We start from the raw sequence: 6,534 nt of genomic DNA, 5'->3' as shown, positions 1-6,534 counted from the left end.
CGAGGCCCCGCCAATGGGAAGCGGCGGCGCCGTCTCCGCCACCCGCCCAATCCCGGCTCCGTCAGCGGCCTCTGAGCCGCGGCAGGAGGCCGACGTGCTGCCGTACCCTGGGGAGCGGACCAATCGGAACGCTAAAGGGAAAGATTGCGAGCCTCGCGAACCAATAGAAATCTGAAGACTGGCCAACAGGGACCGAATGACAGCCAATGGGAGCGCTGTCGTGCCCTTTCTGAGGCCGGCCGTGAAGGATTGGCCGCCACGGGCGCGGGAGGGGCGGGGCCTTCCGGCGGGCAGCAGCTCGGCCAATGGCGGCGGGGGGCGCAGGAGGGGGCGGGGCCGGGCGGAGCCACCGCCTCCCCACCGCGGGCAGCGGCGTCCGGCGCGGGCTCGGGTGCGCCGCTCCCTCGGGCCAGGCAGGAGCGGCCGCTGGCGGGAGGTAAGGCGGGGCCTGCCCGGGTCCCCTCCCCTGCCTCAGCCCCTCGCCCCGGCGCGCCACGGGCCCTTCCTCTCAACCCTCCGGGCGGCGTGGGCTCGCCCCGCTCCGCCGCCTCCCTCTCCGTAGGAGGCGCCGCTCTTTCCGGACACCCCCTGCCGCCGCCCCGGGGCGCGCTCCGCGGGCCTCGCCGCCCCTGCCTTCCCCCGCGTGGCCGGTGCGGGGCTGGTGCGGGCCTCCTTCCCCCGGGAGCCGCAGCCTCCGTCGCGGCTCGCCCCGGCCTTTCCCTCTCCCGCTGTTCGGCCGGAGCGGCCGGCGCGTCCCCCGGGTCCGCCGTGGGCGGGCCGGGTTGGTTCCAGCCCGGCTTACGGGGGTTTCTGGTGAGCGAGGCGGCGGCACTGGCGTTTTCCCTTGCCCCATCCCCCCTCGAGAGGCTGATCGAAACGAGAGTGAAGCAAATGACTTAAATTTGCTTTCCCCATGATGTAATTTTTTTTCTTAATTTTTTTTTTACTATATATGTGAGGTTTGAATACTCCCTGCTCCTACTTCAGCTTCCCGTAGAGCCTGCCATGCCCCCAGCTCTCGGGGTCTGGCTCAGGGGCGTCTCCGGGTGTAGGGCTCCCCAGAGCCCTCCTCTGGCTGGAGAAGAGTGCTCTGTTTTCTTTTCTTTCTCACCCCGTCCGCAGCCTGCTTTAGGAAAAGGGTTAAATCTTAGGAGGAAAGAAGTGGGGGGAGTTAAAATTAGAATGAATCGTAAACTGTTAATTGACTCCTGAAACAGCCTCGGTGTTTCAGCCTTCCGCTATTGCTACAACAGCTGTCCGTCCCATGAACCCTTCCTCCTCTTCCTTACCCAGCAACACTTGATTAGAGTTGCTTGAGCTGAGGCTGTGCTTTGCCTTCAGTTCTTAGAAAATTCCTGAATTTTGAAGCTGGCAGTTTTTTACTCTACTATCAGGACAAGCTCAGTTCTTCCTTTTGGAAGTTGTACCTCACGGTTCAAAGTTGCTCTTGTCCCAGGCTTGGTATCTGCTCTTCTGGAGGGACTTGTCCTTGGAACCTAAGCTTGCTCCTGAGATCAAGCCGAAAGTGGATTGTCTTTGTCCCTTCTATGAGCATGTAATGTGGGCACCTGTCTATTCAAGTGACAGCTTTGTTCTCTGAAAATTGCTACAATGTTAGCTTAATGTCTCACAAGTGTTTTCTGCTTTCAGTGGTTGTCATCTCATAACCATCAAATGAAGCATAAGTATTTTGTAGGAGAGTAAACAAATGTGGCATTCTGCATGTCCAGTATCAAGTTCCTGGTATAAAATAGTAAGTCAGTGTACAGGTTGTTGGAGGGAAAGGCATGATGAGCTCAAAGGCGGGGGTGGCTTCCTGATATTTTTGCTCAATTAAGTAACTTAATATGGTAGAGATTTAAGCATGCTGGCTCGTCCCTTAATAAAGTTTTCAGTTATGTTTAGCAGGGATTGAAGTATATATTGCAGTACAGTTCAAAACACATTCTTGACATGGGGTGCTGAAAAATAGATTTAGACTGTTGGGGGAAGAAATGCCAGAAACCCTGAAATCATTTGTAGTCTATATATCACTATTTCCAGAGATGGCCTGATCTGTTGCTGAAGTCAGATGTGCCTTGAAATAGAATTCTGATTTTAGTATGGTACAGAAATTAAAAATAGACCATATTATGCCTCTCTGTATGGAAAAGTGTACATCTTGATGATGTTTTCATTGTAATAAATCTATTTAGATGTGTATCTGTTGAATGCTTCATCATAGTGGTGCTGGTTGTGTAGTTAATTTGATAAATTGTTTAGTTCTCAGCAAGTGAGCATTTCCATGGATGCTCTTTAAAAATAAAAAAAGAGACACTTTAAGGGTACTGGAGGTTTTAAGGGATCTGTATCTTTTCTAACAGGCTGTCACAGTGCTCAGTGCATGAGACCTCATGATGCCTGTGGCTTAAGCTTTTGGAAGCCTGGGTGGTTCTGTTAAGTCTGCCCGTATTGATGGCTGGAGCTAGGGTGGCTTGCTTTATTCTCAGTTATGAGTTATGTTGTCTGAAGTGAGGTTCATATTTTCTAAGTTAAGAACATTATTTAGGAACATGCAGATAAAGACAGTATGTAAGGGTTTTTAATTAATTCTCCTCTAAAGGAATTAGAAAAAAAGGATTTGTGGCACTCTTCAGGAGGAGCAAAATTCAAGCTGAGAAATAAAATTACAAAAGTGGGCTGGCAAATTGGTAGAATTTATCAGCTTCTTCAAAGAGTAAGTATTTTTTCTTTTCTGGTCAAATAGCTGTCTGAGGATCTGATTCAAGAGAGAGGCAAGGAAGTTAAGAACTTGTTTCCTTTGGATAGTAAACTACCTTCCCTAGAAAGATTAGTCAGGTGTTGATAGTAAGAAGCACTCCATCTGCTTAAAAAAGCTCTAATGGGAGGTCAAAGGCTATAGGGACATACCTATAATAAATAATGTAATAGTTCTGTATTAGCAAGCTGATAAAAGTGAAATAAGAAATACAGAATTTTTTGAGCTGTTCTGTTAGACATGGACTTTTTTTTTCCCTTCAGCATTTTGTGCTACCTTCAAATTAATAATTTCTTACCAGAAGTTTATATTTAATGCATGAGGCAGTCTTGTGCTTAGTATCTAGCTAGGTTCAACTGGATGGGGAGAAAGATAATGTCAAAATGACAGGACTTCCTTTTTTTAGTAGATTAGCACTATCTCAGGCATCTGAAATCAGAATACTGTCAAGACATAGATTTTATTATTCTAATTATAAGAATAAATGTCTTTTGGAATTTGATTCCCAACAATTAGCTAAATTTGTTGTAGCTGGTGTTTTTGTAAGTGTATCAAACAAGTTTTTAGCTAATTTTAGTAGCTTCTTTTGATATTCTGTAGACTGGCTTCTTCCCAGTATCACAATAGTATTTTTATGTATTCTTTCCTTAACCTTACACTGTAATGGGATTAGCAGTTTGTTCTTTGCAGAGTAGATGTATGTAGTGCACACAGCTGTGGTTCAGTCTTTCCTCTTTTCCAGATGCTTTAGGCTTGTGCTCCTGGTTGACAAACCTGTGGTGGTACAGCTTTCTGTAATAAAGAGAATCATTTGATTCTGACCATCCTTTGCCAGATAACTGGTTAGAGACACTTCAGCTTCCTAGATTTGGCTTTAAATGACTAATAATGTTTTTAACTTAGACTGTTATGTAAAATATGAGAAAGAACCTCTCAAAACTGAAAGTACTGCAGTTCTTCATTGCTCCATAAAAATGACCCAGTAATGTTGTCTGGCCTTAGTCTTGTGTATTTCGAGCTAGGCTTGTGTTTGAAGCAATCAAGAGATGACTTCATGCCCAAGTGTATTTTAATATTGCTTTGCATTTTTGGTCTTGCCCTTCCTCTGCTTTAACCTTCTTTGCTCCCTTTTTCTGTTTTTAGCTGCTCTGCCCTACATTGCCTCTTGCTTGCATCTCTTCTAACAAATGACTATTCCAGTTGCTCCATCTATCCCTGCCCTTCCTTTACCACTTCCCATACTGTGCAGGTAGACTGTTAATCTTTTTTCTTTCCTTGAAATAAGGAAGAATTAGAGCTGTATTCTTTCATTTCAGTTCTGGGTTCTGTGTCCAGGCCAGAACAGCAGACCTGTTACTGCAGGAGGATTCCACCTGTAAGTCTAACCTGGGCTGAATGATGCAGAGATGTGAATGACTTTGCTTGAGATCAGTTTTATCTCCAGTACTGGTGTTTACAGGCTCTGAAGTTGGCCAGATGTAGGTAAAATATGAAGCAGAAATAAAGAAAATGACATGTTTCTGAGAATGTAGCTGCTAATATCCTATTAGGAATCAAAATACAATATAACTTGTAACTTGAGATATATTGTTTTACTTTTCAGAAGGATTTTCTGAGCCTGATGTTAAAGTCTGTTACATGCTGATACAGAAGATGACAGATTAGTTGGCTTATTTTATTCCTGGGTGTATTCCCAGTATGTCTGAAGGAATTGGCTAACCTGTCCTGGAAGTGCCTGCAGCAGTGTTTGAACACATGCTTTTCAACTAGTGTTTTAATGTAGGCCAAAATTGTTTTTGTAATTGAAGATAGACTATAAAGTCTGTCAGTTCTAATCAGTTGCTGTTTTATTGTTTTTAAGAGTATGATAACCTGCACTGAAAGGAATGGAGTCAGTTTCTGGGGCTCTTGTGTTAGCTATCTGATTCTAGCCTTTTGCATGCAAATCATTTGGTAGGTTGTCCTTTTTATATGTTTGTGTGTACTTTAGAATATGATAAATAATGATGGAATCATCTCAATAAAACTAGGTCTCTTGTATTACAAATGCTGCCTGTCTTTCTTAGTTAATCTTGCTTTGTCTTTAATGCTTAATAGCAGTGGTGTCCAAAGTTTTCAAGTAGTGTTTCAGCAGAGTAGGAGGAGGATGTGGTGTGTGGATTTCTATTTCCGTGGAACCTGTATTGCTGGTCCAGAACCTCCCATACGTTGGGTCTTGTCTGGTGTGCCCATTCTCAGGCTAAGCTAAGGGAAGATGAGTTACTTTATGGGAAGGGGTTGGTGCCAACCAAGCATGAGGTGCAGGCTGTTTCCTGCCCTTCACAGGTCCTGTAGGGGTTGTCTTTGTGCCCACTGTTGGAGGTGCTTGGTTATCTCTGTTTGATGACAGTTTATAGGTGTAGCCACATCATGACTTCAAGAACTGAGTGAAAGAGATTTCGCATTTAAGAACTTTTGTATTGAAATATTTCTGACAAGGACTTCTGAAAGATCTCTTTTTACACATTTGCCTCTAGGTAGTTCAAATGAACAGTGTCTTGATGTCTGCAATTATATAATTTGTGGAACTGTATGTCTGCTTTGTTCCACTGCTCAAGTCATCAGTGAGAATGATAATCAGTGTTAGTCCCAGTACTAATCCCTGGGGTATGCTGGTGTGACTGGCCTCCAGCTGAACTTTGTGCCATTCACCACAGCCTCCTCAGTCCAGCAGAGCATGCCAGTTCTCAGTCCACCTCACTGTCCACTACTTTAGTTGGTAGTTCGTCAGCTTTTCTGTGTATGTGGTGGTAGATGTTGTTAAAGGCCTTTCCAGTGCAGAGGTGACCAGCATCCACTGCTCTCCCATAAAGGTTACTTGCTTCAACAGCTTCCCTCCACTCAGCACTGGTGAGGCCACATCTGGAGTGTTGTATCCAGTTCTGAGAGAAGCTGTAGCTCTCCAGTGTGAGAGGTGGAGTTATTGAAGAGAGGCCACTGTGATGATTAAGGGACTTTCCTCATGTGAAGAAAGGCTGGGAGAGCTGACACTGTTAGGCATAGAGAAAAGAAGGCTCAGCAGGATCTTCCCAGTGTGTACAAATACCTGAAGGGAAAGTGCAAAGAGGGCAGAACCAGGGTTTTTCAGGAGTGCCCTGTGGCAAGAAGTAATAGGCACAAACTGCAACAGAGAAAATGTTCTCTCTGAGCATCCGGAGATACTTTTTTACTGTGAAGGTGACTGAGCACTGTTTAGAGACTGAGTCTCTGTTCTTTGAGGTATTTAAAAGCTGTCTGGACATGGTCCTGGTTATCTGGCTCTAGGTGGCACTGTCTGAGCAGGGGGGTTGAACAAGTCAGTCTCCAGTGGTCCTTTCCAGTTGAGATTTTTTTTTTTTAGAGTTTCTTTAAATGTTTGTATTCCTGATCATATTTCACCAAAGATAGGTCTTTCTTATGTCAGATCTCAGGGCCTGGAATTCCTGAGGACAAGGCAAGTCTTGTCATTGAAGAAGACGTGCAGTACCAGTCTTCTTTTCTGTGTCCTTTGTCATCAGGTTCCCTGGCCCCATTCAGCATCAGACTCATACCTTGCCTTGTCTCCTCTTCCTTTAGCTCCTGATAGACCTGTAGAAGCCGTTCTTACTGTCCTCCTTGTACTTTGTCCCCTGCCAGATTTAACTCAGATGAGGTTTAGCTTTCCTGTCCCCACTCTTGCATGCTCAAACAGTACCTTGATTTCTCCTGAGTACACTGGCCATGCTTCCACCTCTTCTGTTTCTTTCTTTGAGTTTTGT

The 6,534-nt window shown here is 45.2% G+C and overlaps 1 protein-coding gene across 2 annotated transcripts in view; it reads left to right on the top strand.

Moving 5' to 3' along the window:
* Positions 1-340: 340 nt before the first annotated feature.
* SETD3 (SET domain containing 3, actin N3(tau)-histidine methyltransferase) overlaps positions 341-6,534 on the top strand; it is a 62,509-nt gene continuing 56,315 nt past the window's right edge. Inside the window, exons 1-2 of one of the 2 annotated variants that reach the window (XM_066321849.1) lie at positions 367-436; positions 4,075-4,133. The gene's annotated coding sequence lies outside the window, so the exon portion shown is untranslated. Of the gene's footprint in view, positions 437-4,074; positions 4,134-6,534 lie in introns of both variants that reach the window. The other variant, XM_066321848.1, reaches the window with a different exon arrangement.

This window comes from Sylvia atricapilla, chromosome 6 (assembly GCF_009819655.1).
Source record: "Sylvia atricapilla isolate bSylAtr1 chromosome 6, bSylAtr1.pri, whole genome shotgun sequence".
Classification (NCBI taxonomy): domain Eukaryota; kingdom Metazoa; phylum Chordata; class Aves; order Passeriformes; family Sylviidae; genus Sylvia; species Sylvia atricapilla.
The sequence above is the reverse complement of the archived record's forward strand: the minus strand, read 5'-3'. Positions and strand labels throughout refer to the sequence as shown.